Source organism: Zootoca vivipara, chromosome 8 (genome assembly GCF_965207765.1).
Source record: "Zootoca vivipara chromosome 8, rZooViv2.hap1.1, whole genome shotgun sequence".
Lineage (NCBI taxonomy): Eukaryota > Metazoa > Chordata > Lepidosauria > Squamata > Lacertidae > Zootoca > Zootoca vivipara.
The window spans coordinates 50,300,586-50,313,772 of NC_142591.1; the positions used below are offsets into that span (position 1 = coordinate 50,300,586).

General features: G+C 42.0%; 1 protein-coding gene across 4 annotated transcripts in view; it reads left to right on the forward strand.

Annotated features, from left to right (window-relative positions):
- Positions 1-13,187, forward strand: part of RP1 (RP1 axonemal microtubule associated) — a 192,610-nt gene that overhangs the window by 9,230 nt on the left and 170,193 nt on the right. For 3 of the 4 annotated variants that reach the window (XM_035125531.3, XM_060277835.2, XM_035125528.3), the window contains exon 2: positions 1,994-2,048. The exons of the other annotated variant lie outside the window; for it this stretch is intronic. The gene's annotated coding sequence lies outside the window, so the exon portion shown is untranslated. The remainder of the gene's footprint in view (positions 1-1,993; positions 2,049-13,187) is intronic. 4 annotated transcript variants of the gene reach the window in all.

The window sequence follows — 13,187 nt, forward strand, 5'->3', positions numbered from 1 at the left end:
GAGCGAGAGGGGTGGGCAGGGGAAGCAGAAGCAGTAGGCACAGAGGGGCGCCCCGAGGCTGGAAGGACACCGGAACCAGAGCCACAACCTAGTGGTTCAGTGGCGCCAGACCAGACAGCCCCGGCACAGCCAGCAGCCTCGGAACACGAGCCAGAACCAGAACCCCTGACCAAGGAACACCCCAGGCCACAACGCACACGGAGGCGGCCAGCAGACCTTGGGGACTACGAATGCAACTTCCCGGGCAGGACTGGAACTTAGAGGGGAGGGGTGTTATGTACTGAGCTGAATCCTAGAACAATAGGATTCAGAAACAGCGGGAGCTACCCAATCCAACTCCAGGTGGAAGTGAATCCGCAACCTGATTGGCCTGCTGGAGCAGCCAATCAGGCAGCTGGCAGAAGTGAATCTGCTACCTGATTGGCCTGTAGGAGCAGCCAATCAGGCTGCAGGCAGAAGTCAATCCACAATATAATTGGCCCACAGGTGTAGCCCTGAAGTAGCCAATCACGCAAGGCCCATTGTGTAAATAATGTATATAAGCAGATGGTTTTGGGAAAAGAGCCATTCTTCTTCTCCTCTTCTCCTTGATGACTATGAGCTGAATAAAGAGCATGAAATTCACTCTCGACTCCGAGTACATTTCAGTCCAGTATACCTGAAGGAGCGTCTCCACCTCCATAGTTTTGCCAGGACACTGAGGTTCAGCACCGAGGGCCTTCTGGCGGTTCCCTCGTTGAGAGAAGCCAAGTTGCAGGGAACCAGGCAGAGGGCCTTCTCGGTGGTGGCGCCCGCCCTGTGGAATGCCCTCCCATCAGATGTCAAAGAAAAAAACAGCTACCAGATTTTTAGAAGACATCTGAAGGCAGCCCTGTTTAGGGAGGCTTTTAATGTTTAATAGATTATTGTGTTTTATTTTTCTGTTGGAAGCCACCCAGAGTGGCTGGGGAAACCCAGCCAGATGGGCGGGGTATAAATTATTATTATTATTATTATTATAATTATTATGTTACAAACGCTTCAGGTTACAGACACCGCTATCCCAGAAATAGTACCTCGGGTTAAGAACTTTGCTTCAGGATGAGAACAGAAATTGTGCTCCGGTGGCGCGGTGGCAGCAGGAGGCCCCATTAGCTAAAGTGGTTCTTCAGGTTAATAACAGTTTCAGGTTAAGAACAGACCTCCAGAACAAATTAAGTTCTTAACTAGAGGTACCACTGTATGTGAAGCTCATCCTTAGATTTTATTTAATTCCTAACAGTCACATGTGTTTCTTTTATGAAACCTCTAAAGTTTCCCTGCCACCTTTCTAGAAAAGAAAGACTGAGGTAAAACTTAAACTTGTTTCTTTCAGTTCTTCTAAAAACATGGGAAATGTTTTTCCTCTGGGTGTGTGTGTGTGTGTGTGTGTGTGTGTGTGTGTGTGTGTGTGTGTGTATCCTAAAGGACTGCTTTGCTGCATTAGCAGACTTCCAGGTAAACATATTTTGTAACATGTTTATCTGTTATAACATCATATCTTTAAATGCTTTTCTATTCTTCTTGGAACTTGGAAATCTCTTAGGCTTTTAATTTTCCTGTTCACACACCTGTTTCTTCTAGACTCTTTTAAAATGATGATTATAGATACCTGAAAAATCATTTGGTTGAATTTTAAAGAATTCAGCAAGTTGGGGAAAATAGACATTGTTATGGTTACAGAAAAGTTGGCATTGGTGTGACTGGAAAACGTTCAGAAACTAAACAAAGAACTTTCAAGAAGAAATCTAGTTTGTGATTTTGCCAACCACTGACTAGCATGTGGTCCGCAGAAGGTTGCTCAGAAAGGAATGAAGACTTGGGACTCAGCTACATTAGTAAAGAAACAGCAGTTTGAATGCGCTATAAACATGCAACACCCTATTGTGCCAGAGAGTAGGAAATTTTAAAACGTGGTTTTCCATTGGGATTTCTTTCTTTTGTTATAACTGTCTAATTTCTGGCTTATTTTTAGCATCTTTGATCCACCCCTGGGCTGAGAAAGTTTTCCCATCCCTGGTCTATGTAAGGTGAGTGGGGCTTTCAAGCAAATAGCTGTCTCTAAAAGTGCTTATCAAGTGACTAGTTTTATGTAACTTTAGGGAAATGAAGTACATTTCCTGACAGGTGAAAATAGCCTGAAATATGGCTTATTTTGCTTAAAAATATTGATACCCCAACTTCCCTCATATAATGTAAGGTGTCTTACAAAAAATAGCAAAGTACAACACAACCGTAGCAGCATCAGTAGATTACCATTGAGATTCATTTTTGGAAAAAAGTGACTAATGACAGCAACAGCAATTAATAACAGAAACACCAGCAGACAGTTTAAAAGCAACAGCTTTCTAAGGCTGCCTGAGATCCTTTGGAAGGGCAAGGGCCTTAGTACCTTGAGGAAAGATGGCTGTTTGCTTCAAAAGGAAGGACAGACCCGAGACAGAGGCTTCCTTCTCTCACTATTCTACTCTGTCCTTTTTATTGTTGCATCTGAGAAAGTTCCTGTGCAATCTTTTGTAAACCTATTTGGGAATAAACCCATTTAACCATTTGGGAAGTACTTCTGCGTAAACATACATAAGAATGGGCAGTAAGCGTGGCAGCCACAGAGATAAAACTCTAGTTATTTTTACATCTTTTGTCTTCAGTCATAGATAGGTTTTTATTTCTGGCTTTTGGCAGTCAAAATGGTGCTAAAATTAGAGAGGCTTTAATAGGGGTGGGGGGAATAATTAAGACAGTTCAAAATTGAACTACTGCCGTGCTGTACTTTGTACAATTTTGGCATCCATCTGCCACATTATTATGGCCATATATTACAAAGGAGGCTGCCGAAAGAGCCAGATGACTTCATTAGGTTTAGATAAGTCACTCATCACCGTTCCTTTTCCAGGCAGTGAGGCACACAGCAGTTTGAATGATGTATTGGCTTTGCCTTTCACTCAGTTTTTCTCAAAGGGATCTTGGTCTTAGAGGACGTGATGTTAATTTGAATGGGAATCCTTTACAAACAGGAGTGTGTAAGAGGGTTAGGTTTGCCTACTGTTTTTATAAACCCCCAAATATCAGTTAGCATAGGAAGCAAACTGTGACAGGACAGATTAGAAGCTGTGTTGGGCCTACATATAGCCTGCATATAGCCTTTCTGCTCACAATGGCACGATGCAGCCACCAAGTATTGCCATGGTAAGTGTACACTGCAGTGCCTCAGGTAAATGAACCACAGGGCAGGATGGAACAGCATGCCATCAGGGCCGTCTCTGGGCCTGGGCCAGGTGGCGCAAGGCGCCAGGGCACCTGGCCACCAGGGGCGTGGAAGGGGCGCTGAACGGCTGGTGTCTGGGAGCAGCTGCTGCCGGCGCCCCCCCCCCAGCAGCAGTAGCGCGCGGCCCTTGAGCTTCCTCTCCTCTCCTCCTCGTGAAGCAGAATCAGCAAGCCTCCTGCCTAGAGTGGCACCACGCACCTGCTGCCACTCTAGGCAGGAGTCTCGCTGATTCTGCTTCAAGAGGAGGAGATGAGAGAAAGCTCAAGGGCCGTGCGCCCTCGCCGGGTCACTCCAGGTGCCGATGCGGTGGCTGTGGCTGGGGCTGCTCCTCCTCCTGCTGGCCATGCTGTGGGACAGGGAAGCGCTCCCGACTCAGGGGGTCCTGAGGCCGCTGCCATCCTCTGCCTCCGTGGCACCCGGTGGCCACGACGCCGCGCTCGCCCTGGGCAGCAGCTGCAGCAGCGGTTCCCCCAGCGGAGAGGTGGCATGGAGCAGCAATGCCTGGAGGGCGCCTCCGACATGCCACCCAGGCAAAGTGCTGCTCAGTAAAGCTCAGTAACTCTGGGAAACGGGGGGGGGGGGGCGCCGGAGGGACCTTTGCACCAAGGCGCCAGATGGGCTTAAGACGGCCCTGCATGCCATTCCCTTCCGTAATGGCCAAATCCTCCTCCTGCCAGTGAGCTGCAACACATGGAGGCCTACTCTGAAAATAAAGTATAGTGTTAATTGGCCATATGGATCCTATAGATATACTAATCTGCCCTTTGAGCTGCCAAAGATTAGCAGACATGTTTTTGCTAATTATCTTTTAGTTAATTATGATTTGACAGCTGACTTATGATTTTTTTTTATTGTCAATTTATTTTCACCATGTAAAAACAGGAATAGCCCTGCTTTTAAGTAGATGCTTGCATATATGTAAAGTTAGCTAGGCTGTTACTCTCTAGAGCTCCTAGACTCTCATGCAGAGTTGAGAGTTCATAATGCACAGTAATATATTAGTTTTGACATTCACATTCCTTTATAAATATGGCTGTAGTAAGCACAAAATGAAAAAAATGGTAACGTCTACAAGTGAAAACATTGGGAAGTGATTTATCTCAGCAGGGAAGGAGCTAATCATTTTTCCACTTTTTATCCGGAAACTTGTGGATTTAATTTCTTAGATAAGTCTTTGGCACCCTTAGGCAAAACTGAATACACAGCAGCAAAAGCCTGGTGGGTGGAGACAGAATTAGAGCTTTCACAAGAGCAAGTTTGATCATTTGTTAAAAATACTTTTCTTGATGAACTTAAGTGATAAAGATATTTTTACTTATCGCAAGAGGGCCTTTCAATTTATCTTGAATGTAGAACTAGCATCTCTAGAGCTTTGGAATTATAATAATTATTATTATAGAATTAGGAAGCACACACACACACACACACACACACACACACACACACACACAATTACATTTACATATGGGATACCAGTGTATATATATTTGAGGATGGAAGGTTATGAGGCACGAATTGCAAAGCGGCTGCGGGATCCTCAAAGGAGCCTGTGCGTGTGGGTGGAATGGAACACCCATGGATCCAGGCACGATTCGAGGTAGATTTAGAAAAATTAAAAACCCCAACCCCCCTTTTATTTCACCCGGCACGACTCAAACCGCTCCCCTCCCTGCAAAAAGAAAGAAAGAAAGATCAGCTGCAACTTCTCTCCCCCTCCCTTACTGTGGTGCCTGACTTAAGGAAAGTTTGGCCCTTCTGTATAGTATTTTTATCCATGCACAATATGCCCATTAATAGTACAGGTATACAAACCATACTTTGCAGGGAATGTTTGATGGGCTCAGGGATATACAGTATTTTTAAATAAAGAAAATGAATAAATAAAAACACCCCTGTGATTAACGAACTAGTTACTGTTTATGTGTCACAAGTGCCCTCTAACAGTGGGACTTGGAAGTGCGACTTGTGTGCCTCATGTGCCTACAGCTCTCTCGCCTTGGCTCTGGCGCAGGGAGTGCTCCATGCTGGCATTGTGGGGTAGGAGGGTTCCTCTGATGGCGGTTTGCACGCCCACCCTCCTGTTGCCTCAGACGAAACGTTCAGTTTGTAACACTGAAAATACATCCTGCGTATCAGATATTTACATTACAATTCATAACAGCAGCAAAATTACAGTTATGAAGTAGCAACAATTTTTTTTTTTATGGCTGGGGGTCACCACAACATGAGGAACTGTATTAAAGGGTTGCAGCATTAGGAAGGTTGAGAACCACTGATCTAATTGCTTAGAGATAGTTTGCATGACCATATTACTGTAGCGTGGCAGTTCCTTTCACGCCAGCTTCTTTAAAGCAAACAGGAGTCATAATAGGGTATTAATATCAATGTGAGTAGGGGACATAAGATGTATCTGTTCCAGCCATCTGTTTCCACCAGTCAAACCAGTTGTCTCTGGAAGCTCATAAGCATGACATCATTATTATTTTTGTATTTTTGTAATTTGTTGCCAGCATCTAGTATGCAGAACACGGAGGTTTTGTTTAGTTATCATAGCAAAGAGGATTTATTTAGAACACTTCCACCCCACTTTTCTCATGAAGACTTTAAGTGACATACAGTAATGAATGTTGATGGTGAGGAGAGAGGTGAAGAAGATTCCAGAGCCTGTTCCTGTTCCAGCTGGACTACCCACCCTGGCTAAGCCATCTACCGCAAACATCTCTGTGGGAAAGAGCAGGAGAGTGACATAGAGAGGCCTGGGCTGTGGGTAGCAGTCTGAGGTAACCCAGGTGCCATAGGACAAGCCAATAGTCATGAATGAAAAGTAAAGACTGTCACATGGATGGTTGAGCAAACTTGCTTTGTGCTGTTCCAGAGGTTAGGACCTGATGCAATGGCGTGAAATTATAAGAAAGGAGATTCCAACTAAACATGAGGAAGAACTTTCTGGCAGTTAGAGCTGCTTGACAGTGGAATGGTGTACCTCAGAAGGTAGTGGATTCTCCTTCGTTGGAGGTTTTGAAACAGAGGTTGGGTGCCCATCTTGTCAGAGATTCCTTAGCTGTGATCCTGCATAGCAGGGGGTTGGACTAAATGAATCTTGGTAACCCTTCCAGCTCAACAATCGTATGATTCTATGACCTAGGGCCAAAACCAAGATTCTAGGACAGGCATCCCCAAACTTCGGCCCTCCAGATGTTTTGGACTACAATTCCCATCTTCCCCAACCACTGGTCCTGTTAGCTAGGGATCATGGGAGTTGTAGGCCAAAACATCTGGAGGGTCGCAGTTTGGGGATGCCTGTTCTAGGACCTAGGACCAAAACCAAGGGCTCCTCCAGATGACCTTTTTATTGAGCATTGATCCTAATTTGTTTGTGGAGTGTTTACACATCTTTGCATTAATCATTTGTTCATGACAGGGCATCTGGACAGAAACGCCTCCTCCTGGAGCCCTCTAATGGGATATTCCATTCCCTTAGGTTAGGGGGACAATGTCCACCACCAAACAGTAGGGCCCAGCAAAAAAACTGATGAATGGCTGCCCCCAGATGACAGTTGAAAGGGGAGGAGGCCTGATGGAGCTGGCCTGTCATAGCAGAGCTGGTGGAGTGTACAGTATGTGTAACAACCATGTATTTGTTCTTCTTCTATATAGCCCTCCCCCTCCCTTTACCCTTGTGTTATTGGTTATTACATTTTTCTTTTGGAGAATATCATAAACCTGAAGGGATTAACATGATTAAAAGTTCATGTAGATCAAACTGCTGTGCTAACTCAATCTTATCGGCCAAAAATGTTAATAATAGCACTTCCCCCCTGAAACCTTTGTGGAAAGGATGTAAGTAGGCTGGGCACATTCAGAGAAATTTAACCCAGGCCCTATCTCTAATGCGATAATTTCCTTTTCAAATGGATAACAATTTCCTAGTTCCATACCTTAATGAATGGTCCATTTTTTTTATAAAAAAACCAACAACTCCCAGGGTTTCAGGGGTTGAAAGGACTTGGAATTGTCAGGCATACTATCAACTTTTCTTGTGTCACAAGGCCAGTCATATTCATTTAACTGTTGAAGCAACTTAATATTTTAATAGAGTGACTCACACATAAATGATAAAAATATTGTGCTAAGCATTGTCCTCTCTAGCAAATCTTCACAAAGTGTCATTCAAAGGGCACAGGTTGGTGAAATCACAAAAAATTAGTTCAAAAGCTCCATGGGCTTCCAATTTGCTGCACCCCTGCTTTGAATGATTCAGCCAAAAAACGAGCACTCAGGAAATCATTCCCATTTAGCCTAGGACAGTGTGAGGCTGAAACAGAATCCAGAAAAGCAGACATACTCTAAAATCCCATAGATGTCAGGGACTTAACTCTCATTCAGTTGAATTTCCATGACATTGAGGGGCTAAGTGCATGTTATGTGGGCACACATGTATTTTTTTCTTAGAAAAGCAGCTTTGGGAAAGGGGAATTTCAATGACAAAGCAGGGGAGTACTTACATCACCTCTTCTTTTGTACTTGAGATGCGCTCTCTCTCAATCAGCTTCTCCCTGCACCCCACAGCAGTGTCAAAATGTTTCTCCTTTTGTTAGCTGTGTTTTTTTACAGTCATCTCCCCCCCCCATTTATGTGTGCAAGTGCGAGCACCCTCTAAAATGCCTCCAAATACCCATTTCCCCTTGTTCTCCAGTACTCTCTCTTCCTCTCTCCACACTTCAGACTGAAAAATATGGATTTGAAGCTCTGGGGCTGGCAGTAGGATGTGTGGGAAAGCAGGAGCTTCTGCTGTACTACCACACAAATCAGCTGTTAAGCAGGGAGGCTGAGCAGCCTAAGCAAAGCCCTGCTGCACCTCAGGTCTCTTTGGGGTTTCCTCCACCCTCACTGATATCCACTTTAGGCTCTGGGGAGTGTCTCCTCATGAGCCACAAGGGCTTCCTAGCTCTCTCCTGCCATTTCCGGGCTTGAATTAAACTGTTTATTTATTGCCTAGCACTGAGCTTATATGTGGCTGTGCACAAGTTGATCGCACAACTCAGAACCAAGGCCTTTTCAAAACAGCTCACAATATTTTTTTAAAAACAAAATATAATAAAACAACAACCTAAATCCAATCATTAGCAGTACAAATCAGATTATATATACCTGTAGATGATAGATGATAGATAGATAGATAGATAAACATAGCTGCAGAATGTATACTAGATATGGAACATTATGGAGGCATCTCCTGGGATAAATTGTACATCTTTATTATCTTATGAACCTAGACCTATTATATTTATATCTCAATAGGCAGTTTATGTTTTATTCTTCTACATGATTGGACCAAAGAAATTTTAAATTGATATCACTATGATTCATACAACTGCTCTGCATTGCATTGTTGTGTTTTGTACTGTTATTAGAAAACGGAAATAAAAACAAAAAAATTCCTTCAGTAGCACCTTAAAGACCAACTACTTAGTTGGTCTTTAAGGTGCTACTGAAGGAATTTTTTTATTTTACTTCGACCCAGACCAACACGGCTACCTACCTGTAACCGGAAATAAAAAAGTTACTCACACTTATTTATTCATTTATTTACGTTACATCCAGCCTGAATAATCAGATTAAGAATAAAAAAGGCAAGTTAGAAAACAATAATGTTGAATAGCCACTGATTCTCAGGGCATGATCAGAAGGTCCGTGGCACAGCAACCCTGCTCAAGCTAAGGAGGTCTCAGTCTGATCAATGTCTTTGTGGTAGAATTGTTGGAAGCCCCCGTTTCCCTGAGGGAGGAAAAAGGAAACAAACAATTGTATTAAGAGATTATATGCAGGCAGCACTGACTTGTTAGGCTTGATTCTTAAAAAGGAGCCATTTCCCATCAAATATTTAAAAATTCACCCAGAAGGCATACACTTATTGCTAAAAGGGTGCTGTGGAGAGATTATTTGTATTAAATTTAAGAAATAGTACTCAGTAGCAGAAAGAACTTTGAACTGAACAGAACATAAACTCGATTGCCTGAGCTGTGATCAGTGTGCAGATATACCAGCTGACATGTACTTTGGGCACTAAATTATTGTTGTAATAAGCTGGTTAAACCGGGGTGCAGTGTAAAAAATGCACACTTGTTCCAAGGGAGCGTTGTATATTAACCCATCAGTCTTGTGCATTTATTTATTTTAAATGGGTGGCAAAACTAGCCTGAAGCAATGTGTTCTCATCAGTGCTCAGCATAAGCATATATAATAAACACATTTAAAGGGGGAAAGCTAATTAAGAATTGTTGTGATATGTACTATCAGCTGAGGAGACTTGTTACTGCCACTGCTTTACAGTCAACAAGGCAGGCTTGCTGTAATCCGGATTAAGGGTAGAAGCTTCAAATCTTATTATACCTTTGGTAGTAATTAGATAAAGCATTTGCCATCTGGAGAAACATTTCCGTAAGAAGAGAGCCGCCTCATTCCATAGGCACAAAACATTGCCACCCTCTGTGTCTGCAAAAAAATACTGCATTGAAATCTCTCACTTGATTGCCAGCTCTACTTGATCTAGCCTCTCTATGGACTGGAATCCACTGTGGGATGGATAACGGACTATACGGGGCAAAAGCGACAGGACCAGAAGATCCAGAATTATATGCTCTGCAACGCTGGGACCCCAGAACCTACCAATAATTTTAAGCCACTTTAAAGAAGAAGAACTTCTTACCATTTGGCTGATCACACATAATAATTGGAAGGGTTGACTATTAGGAGAAAAAACAGCTTCAACTTTGTGATAAAGAAGGCTGAATCATGGTGTCTCAATTCAAGAGCTGGAAGTTCCACCCCTGGAAATGATTCACAACCAAAGGGAATTGCTACATGAGGGAATACCGACGGCAGCATTATTGTAGTCATGCAAAGATTTGGATGATCAAAGTTTGATTCCCCACCCCGCAGCTCCAAAGGTTCAGTGATTGGGGATGTTCTCCCATGGAAAACAAGTGTCAAGAAGAAATATGCAATAGCTGTGTTTGTTTCCTTTCAAAATGTAAGAAGATCTAAAGGGAAACAATGTGAAAAGGTTACATGAGTAAAATATCAGCTACTTGACTTGCAAGGAAGTCCAGATTGCTTCAGACAACTTTCTCATTCTTTATCTCATATAGGTTATGATTCTGGGTAAGTACAAAAACTAGGGCTGAGGTAAAATAGCCTCCAATCCCCTCCTCCCACTGCAAAAACAACAACAATAAAAAAAACTCTGGGTGGCAAAATGGGGCAGAGGAAGCCACCACATATATTTGGGGAGGGGCAAGAGAAAATTATCCAACAGCTTTTCCTCAGAAAATGTTCTGAGAAATTTCAGCCAACTTAATCTTTATTTAAACTCTGTTGTTGTTTCATATTGGTGGATTAAGGAAGGGGTGGACTGTGAGAAGAGGAATGAAAGGAGTATAGGTCATTGTTTCTTCTAGTGAAATTAAAATAATACTAGACAAAATTAAAATTAATTCCGCAGTTGTTCCCCCAAAAATTTGAATGGCAAAATTAGAGGTCATTTCACTGAGTAATTCAGAGGATGACTGAATTCTGCAACAGGATAGGAAGAGTTCCAAACAATAAGTTTAAAAAAAGTGAAAGAAAGTTATTTGCTGAGAAATTTTGGCTCAGCCACACAATAAACTCAGTTATCCTAGTATAATTAATTGAAGTTAAGAAGGACAACTATTTATAGTAATAAACACATTCATTTATGCCATGTGCTGAAGTTGCAGCAATTTCTTTGTATATTATTTATGTGAAAAGGCTGTTGATTTCAAGCACTCTTTTCAAGAGGTATGCTTGATTATTATGATTGTGAACAAGTATTATGAAAGAAAATCCATGTCGCCGTATAATGGAATTGGGTAGAAATGGAAGTGTTGCCCCTATGATATGTAGTCAGAAGCAACATCATAATTCGGTGGTTGTTATTATTTTTTTAGTCCCAGAGAACATTTGAAATTTTGAGAGTGTGCCAAGGACCCCAGTTAGAAAATAGTTGCCATCAGAAGTGTGGCCTAGCACAAAATGTCTGCCACCTCCAAAAGAGCAGAAAAAGAAAAGAGATGGGAACTTAAACTGTTTCAAATATGGGAAAACCCATTCATGGTGGTTGTTGTTTTGTTAACAAAATATGCTTGAAAAACTATTCTTTCCCAGACACTATTAAGTCTTGCTTGTTACATTTCTGGTGTGCTGCTGTAGATTACAGCTAGAAAATAAAAGATAACTGAATCCAGGATTAATTTTGAATTACTACAGTCTGCCACACACTTAATACTGTCTGACAAGTAGTTTTTTTAAACTATCTTTATGGAATAGAGAAGAATAGAAATACATAGAGAAAATCTCACCAAATAGTTGTTGAGCAACACTGGCCTAGACTATTGTTATATTTGAGGCTGAATGTAATTTACAAGTTTCTCAGAATTAGGGATGTAAGTGGAGATGATAATAACAACATTCCCACCTTTGTGCTGAGCTCCCTCTCCCCAAACAACTTGGGAACAATCCCTGCTGTGGGCCAAGCAGAAGGAAATAATAATGGATAATAATGATGCCTCTGAAATGGGTTCCTCACAAAAAATAACTTGGGAACAATCAGGAAAAAAAAATGATGGTAACAACGATAACATCTCTCCAACATATTGGGAAATAGTAGGAAAAGAATGACAATGATATTGGTAATAGTAATGCCTCTGCACTGGGTCCCTCCCGCCTATGAGACAGCAACAACTCGGGAACAGCCAGGAAGAAGGTTAGGGTTGTTTTGCCTCTAAGGAGTAGCCAACTTTCTGAATTTAATAGTTGAACATATACCGTAAATTACTAGAACATATGATGGGCCTTAGGTTTCCCATTCTTCCTCTACTAGTCCATGTTTTTTTCTGGTACCTTCTAAACATTCAATCTAAGCACGAATTAGGTCATTTATTACAATCTGTTTTTGTAACTCTAATTAGCTGGTTCAAACACATAAGCTGTAAATTCTCCCGCCTCCTTTCTGGCTGAACTCTTAGTTAAGCCTTGTACTCACTGGGAAATCTTATGCAAGCTTCTCTCTCTTATTCTCAGTTTCTTACTTTCTATTTTAAAAGCTTATCTTACGGATTTTAGTATCATATTTTTAATATGGTCTTAATCCAGCAGGTCAAGTGGGGATATAAATGAAAAAGTAATAAATTAATATTAAAGTCTTGACTCCAGATTATTTTAAGCTGAATGTGACTACTCCAGACTGAGTGGTTTGACAGTGAGACTTTATAATATGTTTGTGCTGTTGTCTAGCCTACTGTGTTTACTGAAGAGAAATCCTGCTAGAATCAGTAGGACTGCAGTGCTACAACACGAATATGCCTGGGATCACAGGCAAAATCCACCGGAAAGTTATCCTGCACAAACCCTATTGAAATTAGAGGGAACAATGTAAACTCACACTATAATTATTTTTTCTACATTGTGCCCAGTTTCTTTTGTCAGTTTTTGGTCATATCCACGCCATACATTTAAAGCATATTCAAGGCACATTCAAAGCACATGGCTCCCCTCAAAGAATTATGGGAATGGTAGCTGGGAACAGTTGATCTGTGAGAGGTAAATTGCAGTTTCCTGGATTTCTTGGGGGAAGACATGTGCTTTAAGTGTGTGTTGAATGTACTTTAAACATGTTGTGTGGGTGCAATGTCTGACTAGTTCAGAGCTGGGGAACATTTTTCAGGCCAAGGGGAGGCCATAGGCAAAAAGTGGCTGGACAAATGGATGCAATGTTTATATAGTACATGATATTCCAGCTGTGCAAAAGCCAGAGGATTCTTTGCTTTCCAACCTGACCACCCTCACATCTCTTCACCCAGGGAAGCAAGAGGCATTATCATAG